The sequence below is a fragment of the Strix aluco genome, chromosome 14, assembly GCF_031877795.1.
Source record: "Strix aluco isolate bStrAlu1 chromosome 14, bStrAlu1.hap1, whole genome shotgun sequence".
Classification (NCBI taxonomy): Eukaryota; Metazoa; Chordata; class Aves; order Strigiformes; family Strigidae; genus Strix; species Strix aluco.
This window is the reverse complement of record NC_133944.1, coordinates 8,078,937-8,097,301: the sequence shown is the minus strand read 5'-3', so window position 1 is coordinate 8,097,301 and position 18,365 is coordinate 8,078,937.

The window sequence follows — 18,365 nt, the reverse complement described above, 5'->3', positions numbered from 1 at the left end:
AGCTTAGCACAGTTGAGAGAACAACATTTCAGAAGTTATTTACAGTGATGTGAACAATTTAGTGGATAAACAAATGAGCAATAAACATCCTTATCCAGGAGATTAAAAAGAAAAAGTTAGTTTTTTACAAAAAAGTCAAAACACTTCTTTTTCAAGCCTTGATTATCAAAGAAATGTTAGTGCTCTGGGTGTGTTAGCAGGTTATTTATTTGATTTATATTTAAATTAGCTAGTGCTCTGTGTGCATGCTAGGGAAAGACTCTGCTGCTCTTAGATGATGCAATACCTGACTGATAATTCAGCTGACATGGACTCCTAAAAGAACTTGGATGCAGTAGAAATGCTGAAATTTGCTTGCGTTTTACCCTTTTCATAGCACCAATTAACATCATCCTCAGACTGTAGCAACCCAAAGTTAGCAGTAATAATTGCAACCTTTTCCTAAAGCAGCACTTTTTACGTTAGACACTCTAAACTCAGAGTACTTATTTTTTATATAGACTCATAACCTAAAGGTTTAGCAAAGTGTCTGGTAAAGACAGCCTGGGTGTTTAAACAAGCTGGGAATCTTAGGGGAGATCTGTAACCAGATACACCATAGAGACCCACTTCCTCCCCACTTACACGGACAGAAGGGGACCACTACCAGCTCCCCTCTTAAGGGGTATGCGTTTTCTTCGGTGAAGACTGCTATAAAATCAAAGGCTTAGGCATGTCGTTTGCAGATTGTTTTTTAACTCCCAGGTGTCTGTGAAACACCTGTGTAACTTGTGGACCTTGTCTTTAGGTCTGTTATAGCCTGAAGATCACCTTTGTCCTCTCTTGATATCCTAAGGGTAAAATCAAAAGTGCTAGGGCTGAGAGGCACCACTTAGCCTGCAGAGGGCAAATGAGGCCCTTTCCTTTACTGAACCACAGTCTGTACTCCCACCATTTGGATGTATTTTGGAAGAGACAGGCATATCGAAGCTTTGTTAGCTTGATTTAACATGATTGGATGTGCAGATATGTTAATTGTATGAATAAATAACCTGCAAGTAGTTTTCCTCACACAGATCCAGAAACTTAGGTTGTAATAAATATCACCATTTAAAAAAAATCTGTTCTGTGACACATTAGCTCAGTATTTGTACCTTGCCCAATCAATGACATATGCTGCCAACCTTGTAGTGTCCTATATAGTTTAATGAAGTGTATAGGTGTGAAAGTTAGGAGTGCATTTTCAAACATATTGTCTTCTCTTGTCCAAGAAAACTTCCAGGAAAACAGCTCTGCTTGGATTTATACATTTGCACACATCAAAATGAAACAGTGTTTATTTTCGTGCCCAAAAAGCTGAGTGGGTACAGTTTCAGGAGGCAGTTATCTAGCAGACCTGAAATATCTTGATGCAATGCTAAGCAAATTATATATTTTGGCAGTAAAAGTGACCATGAAAATCCCGAAAACAGTAACAGAAAGAATACTATTTTTCTGATCTTTACTTCTACAGAGTCTCTTGATTTTTCATGTAAAATATATTTGAATTCTGTAAAGTCATCAAACTATTTTTTGGTAGTTTGATGACTCACATGGATCCTTTGATCACTGCTAATTCTATTACTTTTTCTAAATGAGAAAGCAAATGACAAAGGGAAATGAGACAAATCTTAAATTTTGTGAAAATTCAATATGCATTATTGTTTTCCTATTTCTTAGCTTCAGTGGATATCTTTTTCATCTACCCACTAATCTAACTTTCTTTACATTTTGTTTTTACTCAAATAAACATTAAACATACTTGCCTACAGTAAGCTCTCTTGTTTTATTCTCTTTGCTCTCCTTTACTGTACAATAAGCCCATTAATTTTTCATATTTTATTTTCTGAGTTTCTCTTTTGTTATTTGATTCTTAATGAATTCTCTCTTAACCTTACAATATCAATGCTTATTTATTATGGATGTATTGTACAAGAACATTTTTACTGTGATTTGATTTTTCATCAGAAGACATTGAAGTTCACTTTATATAGAAGAAATGACAACAAATTCCTTGGGAAATAATCCATGCAAAATAAATATAGATAATTCAGGAGAGGGGAAGGAGACCCAAAACCAAACCCAAAGAACAACAGTGACAGTAAACTGGGAAAATAACTTTGCAAAGAAAAAAGTCCATTACAGAAGGCAACCTACATTAAACCAGGCATTCGTAGGTTCTTTTGTCCTGTTGGATTCCAAGACAAGTTGCTTAATCTTTTTAAGCCAAAGTTTTAGATTTTTTTTTCATGGAGATTGTGTCAATCAAAAGAAACTAATTTTCTACATTTATAGTTACACTAGTAAAACAGAAAAGATGTGTAGGTCAGCAGGATGACATAGCATCACCATAGTATATGTTTAATTTATATTCAGTTAAGAATGTAATTAATAAGAAATATAAGGAGCAGTAGACCTCTAGGCAATGATCTCTACCTACTTGCTTAGGAAACATTAATGAGTGCTATTACTGAGACACAGGTGACTAAATCAAGTCTATAGTGCTCATTTGGTATCTAGTCTCATTAATCCCCTCTTTTTCCATGTTATTCTGTCTGTGTGTGGTAAGGTGGGTGTGAAAGAAGATGCAAGGAGTAGTTTGCCTCCTGGTGACCAGCCAGGTATTTTGACACAAAGAGTATATTTTGGGAAATTTTAATGTTGATATACTTTTAAGCTTCTATCATTATTGAAAAATCATAAATATGAAATACAACAGTAATTCCAGATGCTATCTGGCAGAAAGATTTTCTTATGTAACTATTTACACCTGGTTTTTAAATGACATTGCTTTGGTTTACCCTAGTAACAATTCCAGCCTAAGCAATGTAGGTTTGATTTTATATGATCTTGGACAAGTTGCTTAACTATGCTTAGCTACTGTACTTTCCCAACTAACTGTGAGATTGTCAAGATGAATTCATTGATTAGGAGCACTAAACAGAGGCTATATAACTGGATTGTAGGCAGATTTATGGGCTATAGTAGTTTTCAGAACAGGTGAGTAAGGTTAAAAGATGTCAGCATGAAATAAATAAACAGAATTAATGAATTGAAATGAGCTGGAAAACGCTTGAAAAAGCTTAAAGTTTTAAACCAGAGACTTATCTGCTGCTTTAGAGGGAGATATGATTAAAGATTTTATAGCACTTGATAAATCAGCCAGGTTCCTCTCTATTATACTGTCCACCTTCCATAACTGTGAGTATAACTTGAAAAGCTATTGTATGTTTTCTGAATAATGGGACAGAACAAACCCATGCTGTAAGCAATTAATATAATGATTTTTCATTTTTTACCAGGATCATAATTTTTTTAGTGTAAGTATGAATAGCCACTTGCCTGAATTTGTAAACAGTATTTGGTATTTCAGAGATGCCCTGATGGAAACAAACCTTCTATTTCTTTCTTACTAGAAATTAGGAAAGCGTAGATGTTTTCATCTGTCGAGGCTGTTATTTTAACTGAATGGATTCATATTCTCCTATCAGTCTGAGTTCTGGATGAAAACGGATGCATAAAGCTCAAGAGACAACTCAGTTGGAAGTGCTCCATCCCCTTTGTAGCTCTAGCCAGAAATTCACCCTGGGTCACAGTTATACCTTGCTCAGAACACAAACCAAGCCCCGTCACACTAGAGTGCATCTGTGCAGTTCCTTCCCCTTCACCAGCCTGTCACTGAATTTTCTCTTTGCAACAAAATCCCACATGAGAAAAATTCCATTTGGTTTTGAGTTTTCGTAAGACAGCCTAGCTATGCACTAGTCAATAATTAGCGTGGGCAATTTTAACAGTGAAGCAGGAGGTAGCTGCGCATCCTTTGAATCTTATTTATATCACACTATTTGTGTTCTTTGTACTCACTCTGAAGACTCAGGATAAAACTTGTGTTATTTATACAAACCTGCCCTGGAGGAAGAATATTTGAAGAGACTGTTCCATTCCTCTGTCTCAGCAGTCATTCTTTGTCACTTCTCAGTTTCTGAGAGTTAATTGTAACCATTGCAGTCTAGATATGGGAGAGACAAGAGTCTGTACTGAGTAAATAAATCTCTTCCTCTAAACTTGGTTTTCTCTTGCATATTTGGTTTTGGTGTCTCCTAAAAAGCCTCTCAAAGTGTACATTTGTGTTAAACTGCATATAAAGACTGAGGCAGATACTTCTGTGTAGATAACGTCTGATTGTTCTGCCTGCACAAGCATGATTGTTCACACTTAATATGGAGCTTGTTTGTTTCCTCGTGAAGGCAACTGAAAGAGGAGAAAGGATATCCTAGAAATTAAAGAATTGGTTTGAAATTTGAGAGAGCTGAGCACTAATCTGTCTAGCTAGAACTTTCCATGTAACTGGAAGTCACATCAGGGCTTCTGTGACACAACTGCAGGTTTGTCAGCCTGTTCTTACTCCCCTGTGACTCACAGGAGTAATTTTTAGCTGATGATTTTCAGCTGCCTTTGCAAACCCTTTGTGCCAACTTGTGCTTTCAGTAAAAGCCTTCCTATGCCATACGTCTCATTCATACACATACACACCCACTCTCATTTCAGATTTTTACAGTCATAGACTCAATGCAGTAAGAAATTACCAAAATTATTCTTGATGCATTGTAAGCACTAATAAAGATGTGCTCCTTTCAGGATCTGCTTTTTGTTAATGCCCGAGAGTATGGAATTTAATGCCTGTGTAGGCTGAGGTTTTATACAATTTACATTCCATTGCTGAAAATGTTTCTTACCTCTTGGGTAAACATTATCAAGAATATACCATGTTTTTCCTTCAGACTAGGTCATTGATAAGAAATGAACAGAAATGCTGTCAGCTCCTGAATCAATGTAACAGTTTTGACGAGTTGTTTTATAACATGCTGCTTTGCCACAAAACAAGACAACTCCTTTGCCAAATAGGAGCGAGTGTAACAGTTGTTAGCTTTCAACAACTCTTCATTTCTGATCAAAAGATAAGGAGGTAATTTTCTGAAATCTGTTAATCCAAAAAAGCTTAACTGCTAATAGTTCCCAGAATCCTTTCTATGTGTATGCCATGTTCAGTTTTTGCAATGATCAAAAGTAAGGGAACTCTGCTGATCAAAAGTAAAGGAACATGTTATTTTGACACTTCGAGATAAACTTTGCTTTCTGTGCTGATGAGAATTCAGAAATTGTACATCACCCTACAACAATTCATAGGTATATTAAAGACTGCAAATCTTCAACCTTGTAAAACATCCACAGGGAGAGAGGACATTGCATTCTCCTTCAGGAGGAGAACGGGATTTCAAATGCTGTAAATTATGTATGGCCAGATAGTATGTAAGAAAAATATTTAATGTTTACACTTAATGTGAAGAAATTAGAAATGTGAATCTTGTCTCAGGTAAATAGTAGCTCTTGACAGAATAAATTTACTAGTCACAGGCAGAGTTCATGTTTGCCTTTTAATTTTTGGTGGGGAGTGAGGTAGATTGAAATAATCATCGAAGAATGACTACATGTTGGCAGAAAAGAGGATTTCTCTTCAGCCATTTCGAAAAGAGCAGTAGGTCTGTGTCTACTGTAATCGAAATTTGTTCAGTGTTATATAAGCCGAAGACATACTCAGTAACCACCTCTGCTCACATATGACTTTGTAGTAAGATTTTTCTGCATGTATCTATACAACCCTACCACAAATGCTACTCTATACTTACATGCTTACATTCATAAACAACATAGCAGATATTAAATTCATTTTTTTAAATTCTCACAAAACCATTAGAAGTATTTGACAGAAAATGCCTGCATGAAAAAAGCCTGTGACATTCCAGGCATATGAGAAACCAGTCTTGACCTTTCTCTTTGTATTGGTCGATCAAGGTGAATAGCAGTTCCATTTATATGAAATCTCCAGTAGGATACTAACTGTATATTATCCTGTGTAGCTTCTATGGTAAAAGACCAGTTAACTATTTGGTTAAATTTCTGAAGTTAGTCTGGCACCAGCAAATATTAGTTTCTGTTCACGTTTAGATTTATTTAGCTGTCTTGGTGGAGAGAATAAAGGTCCCTCACAATATGATGATTACTGTCATCATGTTGGTGGTGGACTTTCATCTCCTAATCACTGGAGGGATTTCTTCTCATTTGTTCCAGTAGATAGATGGATCTGACAGAGCACAGAAAGGTGTTTTCCTTTTTAGTGTATTTTTTTTTTTCCAGATAGTAAGTGGAACTGGCAAAATGTTTATGTCAGAGTTTTTATTTCTAGGAAGCTACATGTGTGGGCTGACCAGAGCTGTTCATGAAATTACATCTTTCATACATCTATTTCTGCAAAATATTAAAAAAAAAAAAAAAATCACTTGTGCCCTCTTCTCTATGTTTGAATCACTTACCTCATCGTAGAAACTCTTCTAAATTAAATTGTCCTCATTGCTGCTCTTAGGAATTGCTGTTGTGGATATTTTGCTAACATCCAGTAGGGCTACAGAATGACTACAGAGCTGTGTGTAATTTTGCCTCTAGTAGCTCGGCACTATCATGTTCCCTCCTGCCTCTTGTCCCTCTGCTCTTTCCAATCCTGTAATCACATTCTCTTGATTTTCAGCTGTGTGTGCCTGGAACTATCCTTCTGATCTCATATGCAGGCACCCTCTCTCTTCCTTTGAATTCCTTGCTGAAACATTTCTTCAGACAATTATTTCTACCCTTTATTTATAATCAGTGATCTCTCCTGAACTGTTGCTTCTTGTCTTGTCTTGTTTTTATCTCGTATCGGATTATAAGATCTTTGAGTAAGGGAATATGTCTTGCTATGTCTTTGTAAAATGCTTTATAAACTTACAGTGACAGCAACGATAATTCATGGTGTATTTCAACTCAGATCAAGGAATTACTACTTACTTATTCTGGGCAGCACACATTCCCATGGGCTAGTGAATTCAGGTTTATCAGGGCACTAGACTATCCTGATAATTAAAATTTTCTATTGTGATCATCAGAAGTGTTGTGACTCTTCCTTGCATTAATTCACCAAAGTTCCTCCTGACCTAAATACGTCTGTGGGTGGCACTGATTCAGCTGATGCAGGGTATGCTGGCTTGCTGCTCTGATAGTGGTGGTGGGGGAAATAGACAAGAGGAAAGAGAGAAGGCTACTGCCTCTGCATGATTGTTAAACATGCCTTTCCTTTTTTCTTTTTTCATTGTACTTGAAAAATAATTTCTGTCAGATGTTAAGAAAGGCAAGGCTAGCTTTTGCCTTCCAGCTCCAGCTCCGTGGCAAAGGAGCTACATGGAAGCAACTGGAACTTCCTTCTAAGGCGTCATTTTCTTTACAGAAATGCAGAAAGGCCAACCGTTCTCTGGGAATGAAAAGTTGGAGATATCCTGCTGTACAGTTTTAATGGCTGTATATGCTATTTGTTTTGTACTATTTATCAGAAATTCAGAGCTCATGCAAAGACATTTCTGTGCCTCGCCAGAGTGCATTCAAGTCAGAGTTTCACTACAATTCCAAAGAGGGAGGCTAATAAATTACAATAAAACATTATATTGTACCTCCAAGTTGTCAGTGACTGAATGTTTAAATTGCAGTAACTAGCAAGTGATATTTTTCTTTGTGGAAAACAATGGAATTTTTCTCCCCAGTATTACAGTATGATGTTTATAGCAAATCATGGGATACATTCAGTACTATAAATATAAGCTACTAGTAATACATATTACAGTCCTCATTAAACTTTTAAGAATAGCTACAATATTTGCTGTGGAAACAGCTCTCTCCCCTCTAACCTGTTTCATCTTTTATCCATCAGCAGAAAGCTGAGTTGAATCTCTTCGTAAAATGAATATATCCATTCCCCTCTCCCTCCCTTGTCACCATTCTTAGTTTGCTACTCAGAAATGGAGCTGAGTCCCTAATTTAAGAAACTGCATATACTACTGATTTCCAAAAGGCTTTGTAAAGTCTAATAGAGACAAGGGTACCTTCTCAGCCACATTTTGTCCCAATGGAAACCAATATCAAGTATTTCATTGCAAACCCATTAGCAGTGATTTGCAATAGTCCAATTTAGAGGTCACTTAAGCATGAAAACAGTGTACAAGAAAATGTATAATGAAACAATATCAGTAATAGCATATTTAAATGAACAATATCAGTAATAGCATATTTTAAATGTTTCATTAAGTCTGAATTGTTATATTGTAGTACTGCTGTGAAATAGCTACTACTTTCTGTAACAAGATTTCTTTTATATAAGTATTACTGAAACTATGCATTTGCACAGAAACCAAACAATTATAGAAGTCAAAATATTTTTATTAATCATGTGTTTTAGAACATTTGTATACTGGATGACTTGTTTTATATGTCTTTATATAGTCAATAATCCTAGATTAGATCCAATTAATATAAATTCAGTATCTTTTTTTATGGAGGCAGTCTGAGGTTGAACATTTTGTAGTCTTGCATATTAAATTAAAACAATTAAAATACTTTTTTTATTGCTTTCAGGAAACTATTATCACAGCAACATAGATTTTCGGTGTCCTGATTTGAAGGCATGAAATAAAAAAAAAAAATCCGTTATAATGTATCTATTAATTTTATTCTTGCTAAGCAAGGATGTCCAATTTACTGGTGCTGTGCTTTCAGTATTGCTGAATAGCACTAGGCGAGTGTCACTCCCTGGAGAAAACTCATGGCTGGGACATGGTGAAGACACATTGCTTTCCTTAATGCATACGTTGTGGTGGAAGATAAGCAAAGTATCGATTTGGGACACTCCTTCCAAACTCGTTATGTGGAGGCCTTCAGTTCTTTCCAACTTCTCTTTAGCTTAAATGAGCTAGTAAGACAGAATGAAACCCATAGTTGAAACCCAAATTTTATGCAGTGGCCTGGGTGGCACTCCCTTGTGTATAGCAATACCCAAGTTAACAGTATATTAGCTGGATTTAACTGTTGAACAGCATAAACTGATCAAATTCCATTAATACTGTACAGGAATGTAAGATTCTAGTAGTTGAGGATCTGGTCTAATAAGTCCTTCATTCTGCAAATACAATCATACTATTATTCAAGAATACTGCAGTACTGAGACCTGCTTAAAAATTGTGTGTGTGTGTGTGATTCAGTGCAACAAAACCCCTGAAAACTGATTTGGGTTTTGGTGGCAGCAGTTTTTAATCTATGAGCTTCTGAAAACTGAAACAATTTTGGCTGAAAACTGCTTCAAAAAAAAAAAAAATGTTGAAAGCTCTGGACTACGTATATTTCTATTTTTAGCTTATGTGTAATAAATCCAGGATAGATGGGAAGACATGCACTTTCAGAACTAGCAGAGAGGCTGGAACTTGTTCTGGTTACCTATATGGTTTGTAGATCCACTGTAATATTTCTATGGCTCCTCACTATGTTGACTTACTAACTTAGGTCAGTGGTGGTTTAGGCAATTCTGTACTCGCTCCATGGTGTAATGACATAGCTTTATACAGAAAACAGAAACCAATAGAAAATCTACATGAAGTGATGGAGATTTTACTATATCATCTAATAAAAATACTTGTTACTGCCAGTTTACCCTTTTCTGGCTCCAAATTCCACATCATCAGATCAATTTTGCTTTCAGCTTCCAGGACAGAGCAATCTCATAAGCACTGTCTCAACTGCATGACAAGTGCATGCTGAGTTTTCTTGTCTTCTGATCATCTATTGCAGGCAATCAATCAAATCAGTCTGCTTGAATTGCTCTGATTTTATTCTGGTCTGGAGCTCCACATTTCCTTCCCAAGGAAACCATGGGGATGAAATGCCAGGAGGTTTATGTGTGAAGTCAGAATGATTCTGCTTAGCCTTTAGTCTCACCAGTTAGATATAACTGTAGTTGCTCTTTTCTTCTTACCTAGTCAATTAAGATATAAAATACCAGCATGGTTCCATCAAGAGAAATAAATAAATCAGCTGATGTCTGTCAATATACATTTCAACAGTCATTTCAGATTGCAAGATTCATTTTGTCGTTAAATTAATATTTTTGTGAATAATAGCTTTTTAGAGGGCCTAAATCAAATAGGAATGTCACCCACCCAGTGTCTTTAAGTTTTCAAGAATTAGCTTTTTTGCTTATGTAGCTGAAATGCGAAGTTAAAAAACATTCATATGCATATTTCTTGTGGGTTTTAGCCCATAGGATTGATTGGCATGGGAGGAAACAACAAGTATCAAACAGAACACAGTATTTTGTAGTTGTTTGCTTTGTGGACATGTCTTTTATCGTGCATCTCTGACAAGCAAGGTTAAAAAACCCCAATATTGAAACTTAAAAACATCTCTGCTCATATCTTTTCATTGTACTAGATATCTCAAAGGACCATGGATATTATTGGTGATTTATCATCACCCCATTGACAGTGCCATGGCATCACTGCAGAGAAGAAGTCAAATTCAACCTTCAGGTTATACCTCTTAAAACTGTATGCTGGTTAGAATCAGTCTAATGGACCTGGTTATGATACAATAATTCCTCTCCATTCGGACCGCGCCTGCTAGATTTACCAAATATTTTTTGAGGACTTAGTGCTACATGTGTCTCGGTCCCCAGGAGCAGAAGCACATAACAGCACTTCCAACTGAAGATTACTATAGGGATCTACTTAAAAAATAGGATGTTTTTCTCTTCCGAGGGTGAAAGGAAATAACAACAGTGACAGGCTGGAAGAGGATGGATATATTTGTAAACTGTGACAATAAAAGTTAACACTGTAGCAGGAACAAATCAAGCATTCAAGCAGCAACTCTGGCAAATACACACTCTAGCACTACTGTACTAGAAGGCTGTGCTTTCATATGACAATATCCAGTGCCAAATTTGCAGACTAAGAATCCTTTTGTTCCACCTGCCTGTACAAGACCAAAATATAATATTTATTGCTTGTATTGAACTGCTTCTACACATCTCCAGTATGAAACTTCCAGATCTACTTTTGTAAATAATTGATTGTCTAAATAGGCACAACAGAGGTAGAAGGCATGATATTAATATGTATACTTTAGAGATGGATAAATGAAGCTAACATTTTAAGGAAAGCTGGCACAAAATAACTGCCACAGACTGTAGCTAAAATAAACCTTGTTTTTTCTAGAATATCTGGGTTTTGTATCCAGAAGTGTTGTTTGGGTGAAGTTTGAAGACTGTGCACAATTTTCTAAGATTTCAGAGCACCTAGCCTAGCTACTAACAGTCCAGAAATCCCAGGCATATTTCCAGTGACTCCGTACAGCACAACTCTACAGCACTTATGTAGCAAGTCTGAAACTTCTGAAAGCAAGCATCATATTTTTGTATACATGCTGCACAGATGGTCTGCATGTTTCTGCTAAATCTGATGGATTCTGAATGCATCAGACTGAGTGCGCATGCACAGGCCATCTGTGCGGTGCAACAGTAGTACATCTGACACTTTCCAGGAACGTTGGACTCAATATGCATACACGTGTATAGCACAAGGGCATATTTCTGTTAGGAAAATCCTGTACAGAAAGATGTTTTGAGTATCTAAGTGAGGTAATGAGTTTTACTGGAAATTAGAGGCAGAGAAATGAAGTCCAAGTCTCAGTCCACCACAGTCACCACACAAACACACCATTTCTAACACAATTGCAGTATGATTCCCAAGGTAAGCATGGATTTAATTTTTTTCTCCTTTACATCAGACCTTTCCCTCACCATTCTTATGCCTCCTGCACTTCCACTGCATAGTTACAAAATCGTATTTGTTTATTTCTTTTTCTTTGTCACCTGCCATGCTTTGTTTGATCTGGTCCCTCCTGAATGATGCAAAGGTGTCCTTTCTAATCAGACCTTACAAAGTCTCATGCAACTTGACTGAGACTTCACACTGTTGCTCAAGGCCCTTCACCTCAAAATACTTGAGCAGACTAAATAGCAATGAGGCAACACATGCTAGATATGTATGTCCTGCCACTAATGATGGTGGGTAGCTATTATATGGAGGGTATTCTTTCTGATGCCCTTGATACATATATGGTAGGAGTCATTTTCACTGCCAGCTTATCTTTACAGTGTCAGACTTTCAGCTTTAATAGGCTCATTAATCATCTGTGTCACTCACTTTCCATTCCTTCCCTGAAGCTGCTCAGTGAAAGTTCTGCTGCTGTATTTTGCCAGTACCTTGGTGTTTTGACAAGGGAATGTAAATTCCACAATCTAGCAGTTGCTGAACCAGAGAAAGGTTTAATTGGATCCAATAAGCATCACAGTCGTTGGATGCTTATGAAGAGCAATGATGTGTTTGTCTCAAAGATGGACCCAAGGGAAAGCAGGTTCTGTTTATCATCTAAACTTCCCCATTCTGAACATGCAGTGTTGGACCAGGCCTTGTCCTGGCCTGTCTGCTTGGGATATATCACCCTAAGCACCTTTCATTTCCTTTTGAATTAGCTGCCTGCACTATTTCATCCCAGTTTGACTAGACTCATATGTGGTAGGGTCTGACTCTCTCAAGATTGATGTTCTTAGATTTCTACCTTTAATTTTCATTCCTGTCTTCACATTTGACCTAATAAAAATATATTTACTGGTTCTCAGTTTTCCTTTCACATTTGTAATCAATCATACCTGATGTATTACTTAATCCTAAATCTAGTATTACTCACTCACTTTGTGGTAGACCCATATACTAATAGTCTTGTGTTAGAGCAAAAATCAAATCAGCAATGTTAGCATTTCTAGTATACCTCAGTCAACATTTTTAGGAGATTTTAAGAATACCAATACTTTTACTCCTTTGTTGTACTATTTCCATCTCATTTATCTTGTTTTCCATCCTAGCTGTATACAATTCCACTATTTGATTTTTTTGGTTAATATTCTATTCCATCTTTATAATACATCTTTTAAACATGTGATGAATAAAAGCTACTGGAGGAGGGTTTCATCATAAGAAAAGCTACCTTCTGAGCTTTACAGTCACCTTCAAAATTCTTCCAACCTTTCTTCCTAACTCATAAGCACAAAGCTTAAAAAAAAGAAGAATTTACATTGAAAAATACCACACTAGAAATCACAAATTGATTTTACAACATCACATCTTTTGAATTAGTGCCCACATATACTGAAATCTGAATGAGGACTGAAGGTCCTTAAAGTCAGGCCTTGCAGTATCCACATTTTAGTTACCAATCCCTGGACTGCAGTATAGATTTAAATGCCTCAGTTCACAGGCATATCCTCACATAGGACACAGGATGACAAAAAACTTAAGGTACTATCCAAGACAGCCAGAACAAGCTTCACATATGCAGAGAAACCTACTGGATAACCCTGAGCACAGGGAGTTTATTAAAGGCTTTAGGGAGTTGCCTTAATCTATCTAGTATCCAGAGCCCAGAAATTGCTTCTGAATAGAAGTACCTGTATCTCTTTCCTTCCCTATATTCCCCCTCCCTCCCCTGAGAGCTAATAGCAGGAGGAAGCTTCCCACACACTTCCTTAATTGCAAAAGCAGTAAGATAAACATACTGCTTTCCTGAGAGAGGTCATTCAAAGCTCTTGCTCTTGGGAGAGTGCCCTAGCTACCAACTCAGGCTATTCAGGGTAGTGACATCCTGTCAAAAATACATATCTGAACAGAAAATACTTCAAAATGCAGCAGCTTAAGGACACAGAAAAGGAATATTTGACTGTGTATCATAGCTTTTAGAGCATTTCTTTGGAAGTACAGAAATCCCCATTAAATTTCTAGTTAAGCCTAAGCCACAGTTGAACAGGTGAAGAGAACCAGAGCTGCCATAATCCATCCCAGTAGCTTAGATCCTTGTACCAGACAAAGATCTAATTGCAGTAAGATCAGCAGAAAAAAAACACCTAGCTTAGCTAATTGATCTGTTCTAACTAGATACCTGGTTATTAAGCTTTCAGAAAACAATATCAATCTGCTCCACTTGGTCTTGAAAGAAGAGCTGCCTTCTATGCTATATGAGCTCATTCATCTCCCACAGGATTTTTAATTCATGGCTTCTAAAGATGTCATTTTGTTCTGTCTAAAACATCCTAAACTCACTGCATTTTAAGTGGGTTTGAAGTTTCTGATGAATCTGACAAATTTCTGAAAATTTAAGAAATGTCTCACTGTCTATACATGCATTCAAAGAAGCGTTATATCAGTGTAATACTGAGGTGTCAAACACTTCTAAGCAGTGAATGCTTCATTTCAGCCATAAACATATCTTGTCAAAGGTCATTAACTTTCCTATTATAATAGATTAGGCAGTTTTTCCTATACTCTGTGAGCTAACAGCATCTTTTTAATCTATGCTGGACAGTGAAGCCCTCCTAGGAAGATTTAGGGAACTACTGAAGGAATGAGGTAGTCCACAGGCACTTCAATCTTTAGTCCAGGGTTTCCGTACTTCATTTTAAATAAAGTGCTTCACCACCTTGAGGTGGAAGAGCTGTGGACTGCTATTTCCTAGTGTTCTTAAAAACTTCCTTTCCATTCATCTTTCTTTTCATGCCTGTTGACAAGTTTAAGAACTATCACTTTTCCCAAAAGTTGAAAGATAAGTGATTTTGTTCAGTACCCAGAAGTCATCTCACTGTGGATTAGGGTTTGCTGAGGAAGCATATGACGAGAGGCATAGGGATAAGCAAGACCACTGAACAAGCATGATAAATTTAAACAGATCTGTTAAAGAAAATAGAGTACATGCACAAGACACCATATTGATAATGGATATTTGTAATAACCATGAGTTATAATGGCCTCGGTTCCACACACAAGAAAGCAAATACAAAGTAAAAGCTAATTAAAAAAAAAAAAGATAATGAAAAACAATCCAGTCAGATCCAGCTTCTTCTCATCAGCCCTCAATCTTTTCCCAAATCAGCACTAATTCAAGGATTCCTTGGGGAGTGCTGAGGGTTTAAAGTATTCAAGACAAATTCCCTCTTCTGAATGCTGTGTTCAGAAAGAATTGGGACTCTCAAGAAGTGCCGTTCACACCATATATTTTTCACTACTGAGGGAGGTTAGAGGCAGTAGAAGAAAGAGACAGCGACTATTCAATGGACAGTCAAGTAAGAAAAAAAAGGTATTCTGGGGAAAAAAAAAATCCAGAGTGGGTCAGGTTTTGTATTATTGTTAACCAGTTGGCAAAAGAGCAGCAGGAAGAATAAGATGAACATCTACTAGAATGTGTTCTAATAAATATTCCTTTGATTTATTTTTTAATTCAAACTCACTCTTTTACAGTTGCAGGAACTATTTTGTTTGACTGAGCTTGACATGGCCTGTGTGGTTAATGATGTATATTTTCATCAAAGGTGTATCTTAATATGTGCTGTGATTGAAGGAATTGAGAAAGTACCACTTAAGTTTTCACAAAGTCTTAAGTAGCAAGGATGTGAGCTTCCCCTGAATGACTCCTGATTCATTCCCTATGTTTTACAAGTCATTTACAGTAGCCTATAAATACCTGCCTCTGTGGGAATGTAGCACTTGGCCCGTTTTTGATACTTTACACCAAAAGGCCCCTTACTATATAAATATCCTCAGTGAGGTATAGTAATACTGTGCAACATCAAGATGGAATAATTCACCTTTTTTAATTACACTGAAAGCATAAAGTTAAGCTGAAATGAAAGCTGGTGTCTTAACTTTGTCAGGACAAACTTAAAAGACCCAGCAGATGCTGGTGTCAGGGTCAGTTTCCAGTAAATTAAAACCAATCCTTAGAATAGCAGGAACTTGGTTTAGCACACCCCCCCCCTCTTTAATTATCATTTTAATTTCAAATGAAATGGTTAGTGAGGTAAGTGGCATACCAGTTTCCTCCCATTCTTAAATGACAAATATTTAGTAATGTCTGTTAAAGGCAGGATTGGGAAAAAAAAAAAAAAAAGGCACAAAAACCCAATGGTAGTCTTTCAGCTGCCTATTCCTGCTTGGTTCCTCCCCTTAAAAGCAGAGCTGTGGTGCTAATCAGATAATCTTTGGGAATAACTGCAGCAATGTGTCAGCCATGAGAGGAAATAAAATGAAGGGCTGCAATTGGATTATGCATTCTTCTCATTATCCAGATTCAAACGCCTGATGAACATTGTATGTGCAATGAAAGGAATGTCAATGTTGCATATAAAGTAGCAACTCAAAGCATCTGCAATTCAGATAATGCTAGGCTGTGCCTTTAGGCACAGCCCCAAGCAAGGGGTGCTCAGGAAGCTGCCCGTTCCTCAAGAAGCCTAGGGAGACATTGCATCTCCAAGCCACACTCCTCCTAGGCTTGCACTGCTCCTCTCCCGCTCCAGGGAAGGAAATAAATGATTGCAGCTGACATTCCTCTTCATGCCTGGCCAGCTACTCTGATCATTAGCAAGCAGTGGTGTGGAGCCAATTCTATGTCCATTCTCTGCCAATTCCTTCACAGGGGGAAGTATCTGGAAAGCAGAGTCTGAATGTTACACTACTGCTGAATCCAAGATTGGGCAGGCATTAGCCAGTGGAGGAGAAACTCTGCTTGACTGAATAAAGGAACAATATCCAGAGTAGTTGATAGTAGAGGGCATGTCATTGCCATCTAAATTGCCATTTATATCCCGATAGAGTTACATATCTCAGTGAAGTGACAATAACATTATAGTGCTGTTGCCTAGGATGACTAGCAGAATATTATAATTTATCTACCAAGATGGTCATCTTGATATCAATGTGGGTAATCCAGACATCTGAGGAGGATTTTATTCAATCTGCCTTCCCTTAGGGTGCAGCTGGGAACTTGAAGCTGGTTGTACTTGACAGAGAGATACCATTACAACATTCTTGTCATTGGGAAGATTCTTGGAGTATTTACTATGACTGAAAAGCACTCCTGAGAAAAGAAATTCTGTTCTTCCCTTAGGACTAATTTACTTGTAAAGGCAACCAGCTGTTGTTGCAAAACTCAACTTTTCTTTAAAAAAAAACCCAACAAAACAAGAAACCAAAAAGCTCAGCAACAATAAGTGGGCAAGGAATAAAACCTCTCTGGTCTGCTTTGTTAGTTTAACATAGAGAAAGACAGTATGTTGCCATAAAGCAAGTTTCTGCTACAGTAGCATGTAACTTTTAGCACTGTTTCTATCTAGCTGACTATATTGACACATATAGAAACAAACAGCTGTTTTCCTTCTTTTGTTCTGTGGGTAAGTGCTCAAGCTTCAGGACTGTTTTGTCCTGAAACTAGAAGTAATACACACAAACTTTCAACTTTGTTATCTCATCAGCTATGACAGAGTTTGAACTCCAATATGCAGAAGTGCACACAAAGGTACTCTCTCAATACAGTTTAAAACTCACTGCAGCCAACAGAAATCTTTTATTTCATATTAGAAGACACAAGGCGAGAGACTAATAATGTGTGTGTAGAGAAAAACAAATGCACTGAACATTAGGACATAAAAATTAACTAACATTAACTAGCCTTACCATAGTAACATGAGACACTTGCACATGTACACGGTGCACAAGTTCACCAGGTCACATGAAAATGTCACCTAGTTATCAAAAAGCTGCCTCTCCTTCAAAAAAAGTCAGGAAAGTGACCTCACCTTATGAACAAGAAATAAAATAGAAATTTCCTAAAAAATAGAAAACTTCTGCAGTTAGATAATATGAGAATTTAGGGCAATTACTACCTCTTACTGACACGTTTGTAACACTGAAGGCTACGCACCTCTGTCAGTTTACTTGTTAATAATTGCTATTGGTCCTCCTTTTAAGAAATAGTAAATTTATGTATGTTCTTTAACTCACTATCTGTAATCCTTGCAGTGCAGGAACTGCTGTGTTTTCTGTACTCTTGAGAGTACAGCATGTGCTAACGCCTAACATGGAAGCCAACTGAAATGGAGCTCTTTGTCTGAAACACTGTAATTCTGCTGTACCTTGTTTACTACTTTCTGATTTTCAGAAGAAAAAGGCAGCCAGCCTGAAAATACTTATTTGTTCTCTGTCTGTAACGTGGTGCCATCAGATCATTTATATTCTTCTCAATATGCAGATCAATATACACCTAATGCTGTCTTCTCTGTTTGGGGCTGTTTTTTAAACCAACTGACTACAATACTATACTATACAGAAACAACATGCAAGAGCAAGAAGACACACTGAGAATTGTGTAGTTTGACTAATAAGTTCATTCTTATTAAATAAGTTAATCTTTTACAGCATTCGTTGCTAAGACTTACAGTATTTCTTTGCTTTAATTCTTTTCTTCAGAGGCTCACTGAATGATGTCTCAGGCACCAATCTTTCTGCTATATATATATATACATTACTGCTGTTGAGCCTGTCTTGAATTTTTGAACT